General features: G+C 35.9%; 1 protein-coding gene across 13 annotated transcripts in view; it reads right to left on the reverse strand.

The window, feature by feature from the left end:
• Nucleotides 1-20,463, reverse strand: part of LOC141447722 (uncharacterized) — a 610,137-nt gene that overhangs the window by 192,073 nt on the left and 397,601 nt on the right. The gene's annotated exons all lie outside the window — the stretch shown is intronic.

The raw sequence follows: 20,463 nt of genomic DNA on the forward strand, positions 1-20,463 counted from the left end.
GTGAGAAGCAAAAAGGGGTGAGGAGATTAATTCGAGTAACAGAGCGCAAACCGGAACTACCAAAGACGAATAACTAGCCACTAGAATCACAGTTGGACAGTTATGGCACTAAGGAAGGAAAGCGCTACCAACTAAACCCCCCCTGGAGCGCACTCGGCCAGTCCATGCTATGAATATCATTGTAAAGAGGAACTGGGTTACAACTACTACCACGGTCAGCACGCAAAGACAAGATCCCCTGTGGAAGTGTGTAGTTTAGCAAAGCAAGACTACAAAGTCTCATTGTTCCATAATCTGTCCTGGGCACAATTGCTTAACGCTCGGCCGCTGTACCCCTCCTGTACTTAGTGCCGTTCCGGAAACTGTAGAGTACTCGGACTGCAGTTAAAGGTTCCTCATTTTCCTCTGCCCATTTTCTTAACTTACCAGTTACTTAGTGATTAGACATTAGGACAATTCCTAGATATCTCATAGTTTCTTCAACTAAACTCCACTATGACTTCACTAGAACAAGAGAGACAGGGTGGAAATGCTAGCTTAATCAAAATAACAACAAATCTAAACTCTCACATGACTTCCGGTTTAAACGAGTTTTGAGCTCATCATAACTTTTACATTTTTCTGAATTTTAACATATTTAATAATAACTGAACATTATGTACGTAATAAATATGAACATTATACCGAAATGATACTTTAGGGATGAAAAACTTATCGCTATCCTATGCTGAGTGCCAGCTTACACGAGTTATGGGAAGGCGGGCAAACTGGACTATAAACTTTTTAAGTGCCAAGAGCCAGAAATCAAGTTCTTCAAGTCCTGCTTTCGCAGAAACTCTAAGGCCTGCTGGCATAAAAAACGTTGGCCAAAGACAAGCAAGCAAAGGAGTTCATTAGAGGACCCTCGACATCTTTAATCGGACGAACAGCTCTAAGGTGAGTCTGCTCTGACTGGGCACTGCAAGAGGCCCATAAGTTTTATGAATATGCTGGGGTTTGGTCTTAGTGGGTTTCACTTGACTGAGGAAGAGGCATCTCTCCACGTTCTCTCTGCTCTTGCGAGGGTATGAGGTTCCCTCAATTAATTAATGCTTACGATTTCCCTAATCGGACGAACAGCTCTAAGGTGAGTCTGCTCTGACTGAGCCCTGCGGAGACCTAGAAGTCTCATGAATATGCTGGGGTTTGGTCTTAGTGGGTTTTACTTGACTGAGGAAGAGGCATCTCTCCAAGTTCTCTCTGCTCTTGCGAGGGTATGAGGTTCCCTCAATTAATTAATGGTTGTGGTTATGTTTTCTTTCTCTCTCGTTTATGGTTAACCCGGTGAAAAGCTGCATTTTTCAGAAAAAGACCCAATCAGAGTATTTTCGCTTACTAACTACTACGAGATGGTAACATCACCAGCAAAATAACAGAGAAATAAATAGACTGTTTTTCTGTTCGTTTTTTCCCCCCTCTCGTCAGATGCCCAAGACTTGGTGAGTCTGTTTTCTAAAGGAACAAGTCCGCTTTACAAGATAACAATCTACTGGCTCGAGAAGTACCCAAGATGCGTGACCCATACCAGCTTCACTTCTTTAAACGGGTATATCTTTCTTTACAGCTTTTAACCATCTTATTCCACTACAATGTGAACAAACAGAAAATAATAAGAAAGGAGCAATCCTGAAGGAACCATCCTGAAGGAAGAAGCGTCCCTGTACAACTCCCTCCCTCCCCCTACAATAAAAATAACCAGGGTTTCCTGAGCCGTTTGTTCACTTACATCAGTTATAAATGGAATTTTAAATGCTTATATCCCAGTAGTAGAATCTTCTCCTCCCAATGCAAGCAACAAAATAGGATATTTCTTCCTTTTTTTTTTTTTTAATACTCCTTTTATTTATTTATTTATTATTTTTCCACAGGGGGAAAACTAAGAACTACTTAGCAGTAATATCCTGGGGGAAATAGAATAAAGGAAAACTGAATCTGCTTTCCTTTATTTATTCGTAATGAATGGTGGTGACGATATTTTTTATGGCCGTTGAGGAAGAGGAAATACAGCGTTCTCAATTTTTTTTTTTTTTTTTTTTTAATCGGAGTCTTCACCAGAAATACACTTTTGTTTTCTCCTCATTCAGTTCCGGTCCAATCACTTCGCTCTTTACAACCAGCTGAACTTTTTCTTGACAGAAATGATTTCAAAAGTTGAAAATCAATGTAGGTGTTCAATAAATTTCAGTACATACGCACTAAGGGACAACCCTGGTCACTCCGGGATTCCGGCTAACGAACTTGCTGATGAAACAGCAAAGGTAGGAGATGCGATGATAACAAGTGACTCCTCAGCCCATTATCCCTGTATCCTATCGACCTGTTGTAGAACAGAGGTAGAGCAGTGGATTTTTAAAGGAACATCGGAAACGGTGGAGATCCCGGAGCTGACCGCCGTCAGGCTAAAGGAAATTCTTGGCCTGTCAAAAAACGGCTATAGTTGGTTTTAGCAGGTCCCGGATCCGCCAGATGGTTCAGGTTGGTTGAGTGGACATGCGAATTTAGCGGATTTATCTTTTCAAATGCGGCCTTATCCAGTCGCCAATTTGTGCTGGCTGTGGTGAGTCCAATGCGACACTTTGTAGAGGTGTGCTCCGTTTATTCTAAAACTAGATTTCTCGTCTTCGGGGAGATCAAATGTCTCCCTACCGGAGAGTGTGGCATCTGGTAATCTTTACCAGAACTTTCTAGGTTTTTTCAGTGCACTGTAGCGAATGAGTCGCCATGCTCCCTAGGTTGTCCTGTTCCTACTTTATTAGTTTATTGTATTGGCATTTGGCAAACTTTAGCCGGATTTGTTGTTTTAAAGCCCCGGTATCCCTGATGAGATGAGGGGTGGGCGGGGAACAATGGGAACTATTTTGGATTGCCTGCGTTCCTTCCCCTTTTTTGGTCGAACCGCCCTTCTAATACAATCTACAAATCTACAAAGGACAACCTTTAGATTAGACAACTTTGATCACGAATAATTGTTTCAACTTTTAGCGCCCTCTGAAAATATAACTACCGTGGCAGTCGTCCCTTTCGCTCGTCCTTAACACGTTCTGAACAAAGTACATTTGTATAACGCGCTGCTGAAACCGTTTTGGAGTTGTGGGCTCGGAACTGTGAGGTACAACAAAGAAGTCCAACATCTGCTGACTCCAAACATTATTATCCAAAAATTCTTCTCTGGATACAGGAAATTTGACTCCCGCCTCCTCCGCTGATGCTCTGTTTTTTGGAGCTTTATGATACAAAAGCATATTATAATACGAGGTGTGTTCAAAAAGTAACGGGAATTTTCGTTTTTTGAAAAAAATCTTTATTTATTCATCTACATTAATATTGTCGCCTTCAAAGTAGTCCCCTTCGCATACAATACACTTGTGCCAGCGCTTTTTCCAATCCTCGAAACACTTCTGAAACTCGATCTTTGTGATAGCTTTCAGCTCTTTCAGCGATTCGCTTTTAATGTCATCTATGCTTGTAAAACGACGGCCTTTTAATGTTCTCTTTATGTTTGGAAATAGAAAAAAGTCACATGGAGCCATGTCTGGCGAATATGGAGGCTGGGGCATCGTTAAAGTTTTGTTTTTGGCCAAAAATTCACGAACAAGCAATGAAGTGTGAGCAGGTGCATTATCGTGGTGCAAAATCCATGAATTGTTTTGCCACAAATCCGGGCGTTTTTTTCGGATTGCTTCACGCAAACGGCGTTGAACTTGTAGGTAGTACTCCTTATTGATTGTTTGACCTTGTGGCAAGAATTCATGTTGCACTATGCCATTAAAATCGAAGAACACAGTGAGCATAACCTTCACATTCGACCGCACTTGTCGAGCCTTTTTCGATCTTGGCGATCCAGAATGCCTCCACTGGGACGATTGAGCCTTAGTTTCGACATCATATCCGTAAACCCATGTTTCGTCACCTGTTATAACACGTTTCAGTAGATCCGCATCGTTGTCGACTTCATTGAGTGACTCTTGAGCAACTTCCATTCTCCGCTGTTTTTGTTCGAAATTCAACAATTTTGGAACAAATTTTGCTGCCACACGTTTCATACCCAAAACATCCGAAAAAATTTCATGGCATGAGCCAATTGATATGGCAACATCATCAGCGACTTCTCTGTTTGTGATTCGGCGATCGTTCATAACCATTTCTTTCACTTTTTTCACGTTTTCATCGGTTGTTGATGTGCTTGGACGTCCAGGTCGTTCGTCATCTTCAACGTTTTCGCGGCCATCTTGGAAACGCTTATACCACTCGTAAATCCTTGTTTTACTCATAGCAGACTCACCATATGCCTTTATTAACATTTCACACACTTTATTTCATTTTTTACGCAAAATTTAATACAAATTCTTTGATCCATTTTTTTTAACAAACAAAAATCGCCAAGCTCGAAAAACACGTCTAACCTTAACGGCTGCCACTTAAGAAGTAAACAATGAATATTACCGAAAATTTTATCGTACTTCAGGGGCATGTGTACCAACATAATAAAAAAAAAAATTTACAATCAGACTCTCCAAACCCGCGAAATTTAAAAATTCCCGTTACTTTTTGAACACACCTCGTATAGTGAAGCTACTGAAATGGTATAATATTGAAATAAATAAAAATACCAAAAAATTTTTTTTAGACGAATTCTAGTTTCAAGAAGAATTTAATAATTACGTTAACGCTGGGTGTGAGTGGTCACATCGCATATTTTTTACAAAGATCAAAACCCCCATCTTTTCATCAAAATGACCAACAGCTTTTTTTGAAGAATAATTCTGGGTGGGGGTCATTACAAATATCTTTTATTAAAGTCAACCTAAATTTAGTAGAAATCCCTAGTTTGTAGAAAAGAACTGATTGCGAATAAGTTAATACCAGATTTTTTGTTTTTTTGTTTTAATGAATATTTTATTTCATTAATCAACATCCGGCAACCACAAGTTTCCTTGACAATTCTATCTAAAATAAAGCGAAAAACGGAAGTAAGGTAGGAAAAAAAAGGAATAGCAAGAGAAAGATTGAGAGAGAGGGCTGGCTGCTAAAGCGCAAGAGAAGACAGGAAGGAACACACTTACTGTGGACAGACAATTCGAGATGATTCACTTCCTTTATTTCAGGAAAAACAAAAACAAATTGTGTTGAAATGAAAAACTGTATAGAGATGAGAGAGAAAGAAAACATAGCACAGCTGTGGCATCCACTGACTGGAAAATTGTATTCCAACAGTCTTGCTACCGCTTCACTCACTGGCCAAAAGAGCTGCTGCTCTCAAGGAAATTTTCTTTGTGAAAAATCTTTTAAGAAATTGCTACCCTATTTTATCAAGGAAAAGTGAAAACAATGATTACATAAATTTATTTTATTTTTGGAACGCAAGTTTATAAGGAAAAAATTGTTTGTACAATTCTGGAAGTATTTTGGAGGACTATGCTGAGATGATGCGTGCAGAGGGCACCAGAGGGTTTGTACTTGATTACCGGCTTCCACAGCATGATGGAAACTAACATTAGTACCATAATACCATCTAGCAAGGCGTTGGTAACTCGCTTCCTGGAGAACTGGGCAGTTACCCTGTGTTATAAGCAGTCAGGGCACTGCCGACTCAGACGGCACCTAAGAAAGCTCGGCTGGAAGGCTATAGCACCTGTATACTCTGTGAGATGATGGGGGGTTAACTTCAATACATTAACTGCGAAGATTCAAGGAAGACTTCGTTACCTGGAGTGTTACCAGGGGATGGAGGACTCCCTAAAACTCTCGTAAGATGCTGATCTTTCTTAGATGACTTGGACTAGAGGGGCTGTTCGGTTTCGGTTAGTGCAATTAAGGAAAGCACAATACATCTTAAAGGTCACAATGCATTTGTAAATTCCGTAAAATTAATTAAATAAACTTAGGATTCAAGATTGACGGGGAATCGGTCAAATAAAAAACAAACTCGTCTTCTTGCCAACGTTTCGACAAATGTATTGTCCTCTTCAGGGCGTGGCTATGCGGGTTGGTTGAGTTACAGAAACTAAGTTTGAGATACTTAGTGACTACTAAGTTGGTTGTGTTACTTAGTTTCTGTAACTCAACCAACCCGCATAGCCACGCCCTGAAGAGGACAATATATTTGTCGAAACGTTGGCAAGAAGACGAGTTTGTTTTTTATTTGACCGATTCCTCGCCAATCTTGAATCTTAAGTTTAACAATTTACGGTCACGAAACCAAATCATTAATTAAATAATAACGTAGGATAGCCTTTATTCCCTTAGGACATGTTTCCCCTTCATTTCCAAAAAAATACAAGTTTAGATTTATTCATATTAATAAAAAGGGTCCATTTCTCTCACGTATTATCCGTTCCCTGTAAAACCATAACTTTAGAAACTATTATTCCTGTGGAATATACACAGACCGGAAGTTTAATGTGGTAATTAGGGAAAACCTAGCCAATCCATTGTTCCTGATCTTGGTTGGATCTCTAAATAATCAATTTACGGAGTGGTACGAGTATCACTATGTTGGATCCCCAGACTAGATTCTTCAAAAAGTACAGGCTCCCAAGTATTGTAGCCCGTTTTGGATCTGGAAAAGTGTAAATCAAGAGGAAAATATCAAGAAAAAAGAGAAAAATGTGATAGCACAATGATAGTTTTTCAATGATTTTTAGAAGTGTACTGCAGATAATAGAATGTCCAAGTGATCTTTTAGTAGATATCGAAGGCAGACAACGAAGACCTTATAGCTGTCAAGGTACACTTATCTTCAAGAAAAGAAGAAGAGACCAGAAAAACAGAAGAAAAGATTTAATAGAAGACCCCCCAAAGATATATTGGAAAAGATAAGGCTGGGATTTTTCCCACCATTATGTCGGCCAGCTGGAAGCTATTGGTAAATTTTAAACGTCAATATGTCGGTTTTGTCCTAGCCTGAAAAAAAAAAAAAAAAGGTTAATCCTTTAATGGCATAGAAACAAAAAAGTAAAGAAATATTTAAGGAAATGCGGAATAAAAGGTTTGTAAGATGTTGCAAGAGGCATTATTCCTAATTTTCCAAAACGTACAATCGTTCATAGTTTAATCTTTAAAAAAACGAAGTACCTGATAATGCTGGAGTTAATAAGTTTAAGACAGGAAGAATGCCTTAAAGACAGGAATATAGAGTATTGTATGTATAGTTAGTTACAGACTCAGTACTGCGAGAAATGAGGCCACCAGATCTCTTAATAATGATCAATCTATGATTATATTTTATTTCGTTGTTACGGCTTTATTTTTTGAGTACTTATTCATATTTCAAGTGCAACAGTAAAGCACCCAAACACCCAAAGCACCCACCAACTTATACAACTTTACAAACCATCAATGTCCATTGTAAAATATAAAAAAAATAAAGAAGAGAGAATGAAAATTAAGTCAACCAAAATATTTTGAAAGTTTAGGCTAATTAAGCTCAGCATAACTTCATCAAGCATAAAGCAGAAATGTGAAAAAGCAACAGAAATATTTACAAGTTTCAGTGTAGCTTAACTTGATTTAGCCCCAATAATAATTAAAGACAATCCTATCTGAATCACCCAAAAAGCAGCATCAATGAAATGCACCAAAAAAAAAGATTTCCAATTATTATTACTCCAGTAAACAATTTCAGAATTCTACATCCTAAAATTTAAATAAATAGGTCCCACAATTTCGTAATGATCTATTTTAAAAGATGCCTTTATTACCCAAAAATTACTCAAAAAACAAGATTTGAATTATTTCTGGTTCCAATACATTAATGAAATACCAAAATTTTTGTAGAAGTATTAAATCTGTTATTTATACGTCTAATTAGTTCTAAATAAATAGACAAATAAAATTTAAATCAAACATACCATATTGAAGAAAGTAATCCTCATTTTCCAGGTTAATTATAGATTTTCAATAATCATTAATTTCAAATACACCAAACTATTTTGAAAAAAATTTTTTAAGAATTTACAGCTATATTAAAAAATTTAACACAAATTAGTAGTACACATTTTTCAATAAAATTACATTAACACCTTAAAAAAATTCACACACTTACTTAAAAAAATGATTTCAGCTAAGACCTCATAAAGAAGGTGACGTCACATTCAAAGTGATTCAAGTCAACTAGCTGTACAAAAGTAATAAAATATAAATTATAAATAAATAAATGAAATTAAATAATAATAATAATGATTAAATAAATAAAATATAAGATTTTATTGAATAAATTAATTAAAATGTTTTAAAAAAATATTTATTTGAATGTAAGACATTATAATCTATTTCCTATTGGTCCAGTCTATACGTGAAGCTGTGGAGTGAAGACATTAACTTAGAATGTAAGTACTCGTAAAATTAATCTTAAATTTTTTTTAGATAAATTAAAGATATAAACTATAATTTTAATCACAAACTAATAAAAAAAACTATAAACTTAAAATTGGTACAAAGTTTACTGTATTCTACGATGGATTTTACTAGGAAAATGTTTAACAAAACTTGATCATTGAAGATTTCTATTCTCAAATATGGCGTAGCCTAAAGTTAAAAAGCTTTTTTGATTGATTTTGTGTAGGATTCTTATGTTCAAAAGTGAAATTTATTAACACTTTTAATCACCAATTACTTTAAATGATTCTATTCTTAAAGAAAAGGTAAAGTTTAAATATAAAATATTAAAATGGTCTAAAATTTGATTCACCTTTATTCTCATTATGGCAGCCATGTTACTTCAGTGACTTATTACTTAATAATTAATTGTTACAATATTTAAAAACTTACCTGGATTTTGCATATTTTATTTCCAAATCTCATAATTATTAAACAATCCTCTTATTTGGAGGATATTTAAGTTTTCTTCTTTGCGCTATTACTAATAATTCATTTGCACTTAAAGAAAAAGTTAAGATGATTTTAACCTATTTTCTTTAAACTTAATTTGTGAAAATTCCATTTAAAATGGCAAAGTTTTAGTTGTAGAAAGATTAGTTGAATTTGAAATCATTTTCTGAAAGTGAATTGCAATAAAAATGGATTAAGATGGAGCCATTCTTATTTAAAACTTTATTTAACATACCTTATTTCTGAATGTTCTTTATGGAATTCTCTTTCTTAATTGAGAACTTGCTTTTAGAATGTTCTTTTTGGTCAATGTTCTCTCGTCATCTTCATTTTTTTAATAGTTCTTCTGTTCTCTGCAGGTTTACTTCGGTTCGTGAACTCAATTTTTTGTGTGCTGAGTGGTGTTCTTTTAAGTGCAGTGAAAAAAAGATACATCTGCCTGGGATGCAGTTTTCTTTTGTTTCTAATCTTGCAGAAATGAAATTAGGTAAGCTGAAATTAATATTTTATTTCTAAATTTAAATAATGTTTTAAGTAATAAAATTTGTCACAAGTAAAATTGACAGTTCTATTTTTGTTGATTTGAAAACTAGAACTTAGTGAAATTGTAGCCTTGAATCTTTTATAGAAGAAAATTAAGTTAATTCTTTCGCACACATTTTCCAAAAGTGAAATTTATTGGTGTTTATTAAAGTTTTCTTTAGAGTAAAAATTGAGGTTCGAGATTTAGCTTACTGTTTGGATGACTGATCTATGAAACTTCATTTGAATCAAGATTAGATTAAACACTTTTTCCTTAATTTTTGTGCATGCAAAACATACCTTAAATGTTGTAAACCACATTTCCTTCAGCGTTGATTTGAAGCACTTTTCACTTTGTTGCCATTGTTCTTAATTTTCTTAGTTTCTTCTTAGTTTTTACAATGTTATTTTAAATCCAAATTGCCAATGGTTGAAACATTAAACATATAAATTGGTGTAATAGCGCGCTCACATTTCGCTTGTATTCCAATCATAACCTCACACTTGTTATACACAAAAAGTACTATTACAAAGTAAGGTTAGTTTTAGACATGGACGCGGTTATAAACATGTGAGAAGTACTCAATTTACATTAGTTTGAATTCAGAGAAAACTTAATTTGAAAACTAAAACAAAGGTTTTGTTTTTTTCTATTCTCGGATTTTCTAGAAACCAAAATAGAAAGCCTTGCTATGACTTGCTACATAAGTTCTCTTAAATATGAAATTAAACTAATTTATGTTATAATATTAACTGACACTACATTTTTTTGGTTTACCAAGTAAGTTTTGTGCATTATGATGTTTGGGGAATATTGAGGTGCGTTCAATAAATTTACAAAAACAAATTTCTTTCTTCATACCAACTTATTCGGGTAAGTATATTACCTTCTTCAGGGTATTGTAAAATTTATGGAGTTTAATGTTAATCTATATCATTATAATTGTGCTTAAGCATCTCAAGGAAGCTTTAATGCTAGGTGGATTTAGAAACAAAGTAAGGAGCATTAGCGTTCTAGATTGAAATGTTTGGATTCCTGTAGATATTGGAAGCTTTGGCTGAGCCCCTAAGTTCTATTCCATTCGTCCAAACAGCTTTGTTGTTTAGTGAAAGTTTCGATCGTTTATCAAGCTTGCATCGTCCAAATTGTGGGGGGGGGATCCCCTTTGCACTTTCAGTTGAAAAAGATGCACAGATGTTTTAATGTTAGTTACTGTTTTGTGAGAAATGGGAGAAGTAAGAGTTAGGATCTTGAAAATTGTAAGAGAAAGTCATTTAAATGTTCACATTAGACTCTCTTTTTCATTTTCTCTTACTAAAATACAGATCACTGAAACACCAGACTCTATATTCGGGGGGGGATACCAAATTTCGAGTAAAGAACCGGGTCAAGTACCCGAAATTACTTTCGTTCGAATCTTTATCTCCTTTTCTTTTTTTTTTCTTTTTTTTGGGGGGGGGGCTATCACTAGAAGTATAGCGTTTTTATGACCAAATGCTTTTACCGTCCATTGTTGGCACTCTCCATCTTCTATTCGTTACTTTTTCTTTGTCTTCAAAATAAGTTTGTATCTAATCTTAGCGCACCCAGAATTCGTGGGGAGTAAGGGTTGAGAAGTAAATGCATTACTTCTCCTTTCTAATACTATTCTTTCATTTGAGTATTCAGCATCATCACTATCTTAATGAGAGAGTCTTTTGAGAGATTATGATTACAGAATAATAATTTTGGCAACATCATCTTTCTATTTTATTTTCTAATTTTATTTATTAAAAATATACAGGGTGAACCAGTAAGTAATATCCATAGGCCTACTGTGTGTAGTACATCTAAAGTGGAGTTCAATGACGTATTGGCCAACTTCATATTTTCCTCTGTTTTTGAGTGACGTCACTTTAAAGTTTTTTTCTAAAATCATTACTTTTTTCCAATAAAAATGTTATTACTCAGAAAGTTTTAATCCGAATTCGATTCTGATGACACGGTTAGAAAGACAGATAAATTTTCTAAAAATTGATACCATTTCCAAGCATAAGTTATTCTCCAAACAACCTCAATCTTCCTCCTGGATACTGGGAAAAATAAAAGTAATCGAAATTTTTTGAAGAAAACTCATTAGGCTCTTACGTGATCAATATCAGACCTAGGTGCTGGAACTTTTTATAAAAGTTTCCTTGTCTAATGTGGGCTTTCAAACGGTATATCATTTTCCAGGATTCCTTTTATCTTTGTATGAGAAATTACGTTTGTTTTACAAGAAAACGTGTTCACGAGCACTCAACAGTGTTAGTTTACCAAGTTGTGTTTAATTCATTGAAAACTCTTTTTAGATGGACCAGTTGTCAATTTTTAAAGTAGGCTGTCTTAAAATAAGGAAGTCAAAGGTTACAAATTGCACTTCTGATCTCTCTCTGAAATATTTGAGAAAATGTTTAGAAAATATTTTAAACAAGTACTATTTTTATAATCGCAGTTTAATTTGCTTAGTTTCAAATAGGGTACAATAGAAAAAATTTTGAAAAACCAAGTCTAACAGATAAGGGAAGTTTATTTATAAGATACCTAGTTGTGTTGGTTAGGATTATCTGTTGGTTGAAAGGGTAGTTAAGGCTTATTCACATTCTTATATTTTTCAACAGTGCAGTTATGTGTGAAATTGTAATTTGGAGTAAATACAAACTATATGAATTTTTGTTTAAGTACTTGTTTAAAATATTTCCTAACATTTTCTCAAATATTTCAGTGAGATCAGAAGTAAATGTTTAATGTGCAATTTGTAACCTTTGACTTCCTTATTTCAAGACAATCTACTTTGAAATTGACCAGTGTCCATCTAAAAAGAGTTTTCAATGAATTAAACAACTTGATAACTAACACTCTTGAGTGCTCGTGAACACCGTTTTCTTACAAAAACAAAAGTAATTTCTCGGGCGAAGATAAAAGGAATCCTGGAAAATGATATACCGATTGAAAGCCCACATTAAACAAGGAAACTTTTATAAAAAGTGGCCAGCACCTAGGTCTGATCAATGATCACGTAAGGGCCTAATGAGTTTTCTTCAAAAATTTTCTATTACTTTTATTTTTCCCAGCATCCGGATGAATATTGAGGCTGTTTGGAAAATAATTAAAGCTTCAAAATGGTGTCAATTTTTTTAGAAAATCTATCGTGTCTTTCTAACCGTGTCATCAGAATTGAATTCGGACTAAAACTTTCTGAGTAATAACAGTTTTATTGGAAAAAAGTAATGATTTTAGGGAAAAAAATTAAAGTGACGTCATTCAAGAACAGTGGAAACTATGAAGTTGGCCAATACGTCATTGAAAAGTCCACTTTAGATGTACTACACACAGTAGGCCTATGGACATTAGTTACTGGTTCACCCTGTGTAGCCAACTTATGTGGGACTTAATTTCCAGATTTTGATGATTCAGGCCAATTTCCCGAATAGAATTTATCTATTTTCTCGTAAACGTCTACAATTTTTTCTTAACTTTTTACTGCGATTACAGTCCCATAATAAATATATAGCTTTTGCTAAAAATATATTTTAGAATAATAGTAAACGGATGTCGTGTGAGTTCAGATTTTTCAGATTTTCTTTTGGTTTATTTACAAAAAAAAAAGAAAAGAAAATTCTCTAAAATAAAAGATTACCTTGGACTCGTTCACAAAGTATGAGTAATGTTCCAAATATAACTGGAATTTACTTGCAGTAAGTCTTGACGTACGACTGACGCATGGAAATAAAAACACGTTTTACTATCATACAGACAAAACAAAAAGACTTTTGGACCCCCGCTTTGGAAGAACGACGACTGAAGTGGTATGTCGCCATTAAATTTTATTACCAAACATTAGATTTCACGACTTGTACACGCTCGCCGTACGAGATTAATCCCAGCTACCAGAATACAATCCGGAAGTTACGTTGGTTTTTTTTTTTTTTTACTTTGTCAATTTTATTGTTGACTGCGTATTAATATGAGTGCTTTCTGAAGCAGAACATAAAGATTACTTCCGGTAATTTTTTTTTTAATCGACAATTTTCCAGAACAACGTCTCCATTTCCTCAAATCTTTTTGTAGGGAAGGGATTAGCTATGAGGTTAGCATACTGGACTCCCACGCGGAGGTACCGGGTTCGAATCCAGCAGCTGACCCTTAGATTTTCTCTTCCTAGGAGCTTCTTACAGCTCACTGTCCGGTGATGGACAGTGTTGTCTGTAACGAGAGAACGCTGTCCGGAGGCCGGCAGTGCACTGGAAAAAGCTCCGGGCGCTAATGACCTCAGCTGTTGATGCGCCAAAAAAAAAAAATCTTTTTGTTCTTTGACTTTACATTTCTCTAATAAATGAGAGTAGGTATTTGTGATGTAGCAGCAGGGCCGGATTTAGATTAAAAGAGGCCCTAGGCTATTCCACTTATTAGGCCCTTTCACCTCCCATTTTTAAGTTTGTAAATTTAAAATAGTACATTGGTACTGTTTTTAGAATAGTGTAATTTTAATTTTGCTAACAATTTGAATGTAGGCCCCTCTTGATCTTGAGGCCCTAGGCCAGAGGTCGGCAACCCGCGGCTCGCAAGCCGCGTGCGGCTCTTTTATCCAAATTTGGTGGCTCTTCAGCCTGTCCAAAATAAATTGTATATTTCAATTTTATTGAAACAAATGAAAATTTCATTTATTAAAGTAAAGATATTTTTTCAAAAAGAATTTTAAATGTGATTGGTTTGAAATTGAATAGAATTATATTAAAATACGGTACGTAATGTATAGGACTGCCGCCATTTTCATTCAAACACAGGTTTAGTTATTATTTATTTGTTTATTTACTTTGCAATATGTGAAAATAAATATATAAAACATTTAAATGTTATTGAATATCATAAAATAATAATTTGTGAATACAAATGATCTACAGAATTGTTGACGCTATCATCCTTGCGGCTCTTGGTAAAATTTACTAAAATTATTTAAGGAGAAATGGCTCTCTACTTAAAATAGGTTGCCGACCCCTGCTCTAGGCTATTCCACTTATGAGGCCATTTCACCTCCCATTTTTAAGTTTATGTAAATTACATTCAGAGATAATAAAATACATCACTACTGTGATATATATCAATATGTTAAATGAAACATGTTGTTATTGGTACTGTATTTAGAATAGTGTAATTTTAATTTTGCTTACAATTTGAATGTAGGCCCCTCTTGATCTTAAGGCCCTAGGCTGAAGCCTAGTTAGCCTATAGGAAAATCCGGCCCTGTACGTATAGCAGGTTTTAGGATTTTGATTTTCATTGACAATATCGGTTGTGGAGGGTCCCCTGAATATGAAAAACTGTTTTTTTTTGTTTTTTTTACAAACTGGTTTCCCTCTCTTTCCTCTTGCTATACATTTACCCAAAACAATTTCCTAGTTTTCACAGGCTTTTCTTGACAATAAGACTTACGATTTTTTTTTTTTTTGCATTGGCTTTCGCCTTACAGCCAGCATCGTCTAGGTGCTTATCACTAGAATATCACTCACTCTCCATTCTTACTTATAAATACATTCGCTTCACACATTCATCCCTCTACTATATACAACTATGTACATACAAACTTACAACTAATGGATGGATCAGTACTCTATATTCCTGCCATCCTTGTAGCTTAACCGAAATTAAAATCACCGTAATCCTTCTCTAATCATTTTCTTCCATTCATTCTAATCAGCTATAACTTTTAAATACATTCATAATTCTTAGCTAGCTCCGCTACAGATTTAAGCACATAGATGTTGCTGGAGAATATTATGTCTTCGTAGCGAAATGGTGCATCTAAAATACCTGTATAAGTCAACAAACATTTGTTTCCCTTCTACTGTACATAACGTGGGCATACCATTATTATATGCTAGAAATCCTCCTCCTCATCGCAATCTACGCAAAGAGGAGAGAGGACCTTTTAGTTGATCCTGTGAAAATACGATCCACGCACATCGTGTGGTTCGCTCTCTCAGTCTGCTTATTGTCGTAACAACCCATTTATTAGTGACAGTTCCCCTTAAACCATGGTTGTCTAGGGTAACTGATCTGCCATAGTTTTATAGAATCTCCCATTATTACCATTACTGTAATCTGTCTGCCATTTTTGTAGTGCTGCTTTTGCAATTATACACTTGATATCGGTGTGTGGTAATTTATAATTAGCCATTTCCCTACAACTTTTTCTTTTAACTTAGTATACTAGTTTCATATTTGTAATTGAATACATTTTATTAAAGAAAAAAAAAAAATCAGTAAAATTCTGGGCTACCTTGTGGCGCCTACTGGTTCTAGTCTTACTATCTTCAAAACGCATAAATCTTTTGCCTTAAAAATTTAGTAGATGAACTTAAATTCTGCCTGAAAAAAAAACAGGCATTACTTTATTTTACATAATTTTCTTTTACTATGACGTATTTTTCTTTATGTGACGTATCCCTATTCTTATTTCCATCTCTTTACCTGTCCATACTTATAACAGGATGCTCATATCAAGATTTTCTCTTTCACACTATGTCTTTAGAGCATGTCAGAACATGTTACCAATTTGAAAACTCAATTTTTCCCGATTTGGTAAAAAAAATATATATATAAAAAACAACAGCTTTGTAATTCGATCTTGTCACTTGAGATTGTAATCACGTTTGTTATTGCTACGTGTTATTTTTTCTGAGGGGTGTGGGTTAAATTCAATATATTTCCATTTCCTGTATCATCACTGTAGAATGTAATGCTTGAAGAGAATTATATTTATTGTTCTTTTGCCTTGAAGAGAGCCTTAAAAAGAGAAATGGAACAATGTACCTTAGAGTATTCCTCGTTGCACAGAATTCAGTATTACGAAAATGTTGTTTTCTATATATATATATATATAGGGTAACCTTAGTGAAGAGTTAGCTACACAACTACTACCAAGTGGAGTGGCTACAGCTGAACAGTAGTTTTTTGGTTCGTTAGGTACTTCGTTAGGAAGGCTGTGTGGCTCTGTCAATACGGGCTGTGTGACAACACTAGTCTAATTTACTCACGCCGCCAACACTAAGACTGGTCGGTTCCTCTTTCAACTCTTTTTATAAAGCAACGCCAAGCTCGTCGTTTCCTGTCAACTGAATTCCCTTTTCTTTTGGACTTCCGCAAACTCATTCTAGATTTTTTTTTTTTTTTAACTCATTGTACTTCTTTAAAACTTTGAAAGTGATAAAAGACAAAGGGGAGGGGAGAATGAAACTTGAAAATGGTTGCCTATTTTTTCTCATTGAACTTTATTCTATTATTCTGCTCCATTTAATTGCCTTTTATTTAATTTGCTTTCAATATTGTTCGAAGTTCTTTCATGATCGTAGTTTAGAAAGGGCATGCCTTTCTTGATTAAGTTTACTCAAGATCAGAATTATTTTAGAGTAAATTAATGACTAGCATTTAATGTCTTTGTAACCGAAATATCCGCTAGATAGCATAGGCTGTACTGGTTAGCCATATTTTATTACCACTTTAAAAGCTGGAGAAGTCTTCACTGATTCATCTGGACTCCATGGGACTGTTAATGGTCTATTCTATAATACAGGGGACCCCAAAGTAAGGCCCGCGGGCCACATGCGGCCCCCTGAGGACATTTATACGGCCTTTGCCGCACTTCCGGCAAGGGCATCTCTTTCATTGGTGGTGGTCAGTGAGAGGAGCACTATATGTGGCGGTGCCGCAAAGCGCTACTTCCGATGACGCGGGATGCACGCGTCACAGCTCCGAAAACAGTGTAAAATAACAGCCAGAAATAGGAAGAAAGGCAAAGCACTATAACTAAACCCGGACATTGACCATCTCATTAGCCAAAAGCAGGCCCATAGTTCCCACAGAAATACTGGGCAGTTTGTTGATTTAAATTTACTTGTTCTTTATTTGAAATATTCTATTTGTTCCCGTTTTGTTTTTTGTTTTTTAACTTTAAAATAGATTGTTTTATAGTCCGGCCCTCCAACGGTCTGAGGGACTCCATACAGACCTTAATATCCCTTTTTGTCAATCACCTAAAACATTCCCGGCTTCCTTAATTTCCATAATAGGCCTAACCAAACATCCTAATGCCACAGCACAAGCCTTATCCATAATAACCCATCCTGACAGTCCTCCACGACGCCTGAAATGACGTTGGCCCCGCGATCTTTTAACTCAATCCTTTTTTTTTTTTTTAACCTACGCCGGTCTTCAGCTTTGCGGCCACTAGACCACGCGCAACCCAATAGAGCATCGCTGCCCGGCTATATTGATCAAGGTCTTTAGCCGACAACCGAGCGTCTGCCAAAGCAGAACACTCCTCGAGGTGCTCGACATCCATTTCGTCTTGTCTGCATAGTGGGCAAATGGGGGTGTCAAACACACCAATTCTATGCAGATGCTTAGGAAGGTAGTCATGCCCGGTTGCCAATCGAAAACATGCAACTGCCACGTCTCTCCTAGTGTCAGGTGCCATAACTCCACGTCAGGTGGGATGTTATGGTTAAGTAAACCTTCCCTACTGCAGCCTGGGAGTTTTTTTTTAACTCAATCCTAACCTTTCTTACAACCTCCAGAGAGTTCCAGCATTGGCTGGCCCCTCTCAGCATGCCTCCCCTCGATTGTGGCGCTGGATCCATCACGATAACAATCTGGTTATCCAGGTTGTAAATAAATAAATAAATAATAAGAATAATAATAATAATAAAATTTCTCTATTTACTCTCCTTTCTTTGCATCTCAATTGAAGTTTTTTGTTTAATCTTTGTATAGCTGAGGAAAGAGCTTTTATAATAAATAATGACAGTTAAAATAATGACGACAGATGAAACAGAAAAATTATCAATAAGTATGACGTTTAAGAGTGCGAACAAGTTTGTGTGTCTAAGTTAGGGCAGTACTTTAGTGGTGGGGATGGAGTGATGGTAGAGGGAGAATCTCTGGCATTTCTCTGAGCTTAGAGGGTCTTTTTTTCTTTCTGTTGTCTTACTACTTGCATAACACAAGAAGACTGAAACGCCTGATCCTAGTTAGGAGTGGACAAAGTTTCAGCACGTTGCCTGAAGATATTTTTCTCCCTCCCTAATACACACACACACACACACACACACACCAGGACTTAGGACCACCCGTCTGCGAGCGAATCATTATCTCAATGGCTTTGATAAATAGACGAGCCCCCCTTTACTCTCGGCCCCTGTAACCCGTTATAATGGCACTTGATGCTTTGACCTATATACTCGTATATATGTATATATATAGGTAGATATATATATATATCTACCTCAAGTAAATGAGTGGCTTCATTTTTTATTTTATCTTATTCATTTTTTTTTTTTTAATAAATATTGTTTTACTTCCTTTTACTCGTAAACGGAAGTAAAGCGATCATGTTAAATTTTCGATGTAGTATTTACGTAGCGGAAGTAAAAGTTGTGAGGTCCTGAGTACACGATTCCCCCCTCTCCTGCGCATTATCTGAACAAAAAAAATACAAAAATTCGTTTTCGGTGATTCTGAAATAAAAGGTCAAAATCCTTTGACCTGGTACTAATTTACTTCCCTAAGTTCAGGGACTTTATAGCGTTAGTAAAAACGGTTTTAGATTGGCTACAACCATCACAAGAGTGGTCTTCTACTTTTGTACTATCTCCTGAAGGTCCCTAGAACTTGGCATTCCCTCAAGATGGCCAATCCATCTTAGACGATCTTAATTTTTATGAATCTTGCTACTAAATCTAATTCTCCGCAAAATTCTGGAAGTTCCAGATCGCTTTTCCTCTTCCAAAAACCATTCATTTTCACCGGCCATGCATCTTAAGAGGGGGGGATTTCTTTCTCTCGGATATCCTTCAAACATTTTTTTTACACTCTTACAGATCGTGTAGTTCTGTAAATGAGAATATTAGTTTTACTGGTGATTCCCAGGTATTTTAATCGTTGAAGTCGAGGCGCCACTATAGCCGAGCGGTTATAGGCTAGACCCGTAAAGCTAAGATGTAATTTGGTAGTTAGATGTAAAGCCCACCTGAAATAATAGGCAAATACTTTACTTACTATTACTTACTTAATCGTTGAAGTCTTCTGAAGGTAGAAAAGTTCAACTAGATAGAGGCTCCTTCCTCCTGGACTTTTCCAGAAGACTTCAGATACACTGTTTTATCTTCATTAACCTTCAGCCTAATATATGTCGTAGCCCTGCATACAAACTGCTGGAACGCTCCAGTGCAGCCATTGGCTCTAGCAGTCAAAACAAAATCGTCCGTAAACGCTTAATGTTGCGCCATTCTGTTGAAAATTATCTAATTAGGATTTGTATGGATGGCGCGGATTGCAGCCTCCAAGGCTACATTAAAAAAGGAAGCGATGAGTAAAAATAATGAGAACCTCCCTAGAGTATACATCATTCATTTGCTTTCTTCCATACACACGATTGTGATAATTTCCCCTTAAGTAGGGTAAGAGAAAGGAAAAAACAAAATGGGGAGAATATTGAATATCATGAAAGAGGACCAACAACTCTTCGTTTACCGTCAGTGGACAACCATGTGTTAACATTATTGACCACCTGGAGCGTGATGAGAACAATAAAGCCGCACACAGCATGGAGGGAGATATTAACATTATCCGATTGTCATAAACAGTTGTCCAGAATTCACCGGAAATGGGTTGGCCAGTTCTCAGGCTAGTATGGACTTTTCGAATCGTGATGATGGGTGCTGCAGTGTTCAGCGGGGGGGGGGGGGTTGATGACACACTGTTTACACAAAACTAACCACCAAACTGCGTGTCCATCCAACTAGGTACACTGGACATACATACACACAATACCCTGGATTCATACCAAACCAGTATACATCGAGGTCTCTACAATATAGAGCACAGAATACAAGGAGGGGGGAGTAGAAGGATTCATGATGCAACCTGGACATACATGAAACGATGCGGCCACCAGTTCATAGGTCCAACACTGTAGCCCATGGGTTTATTATAGCTACTAGGCTTTATTAGAAGTAGCTTCATTATACAATGGGGATGTCCACAGCAGCCGAGAT

Source organism: Rhodnius prolixus, unplaced genomic scaffold (assembly GCF_049639745.1).
Source record: "Rhodnius prolixus isolate KJV_2025 unplaced genomic scaffold, Rpr scaffold_13, whole genome shotgun sequence".
Taxonomy (NCBI): Eukaryota; Metazoa; Arthropoda; class Insecta; order Hemiptera; family Reduviidae; genus Rhodnius; species Rhodnius prolixus.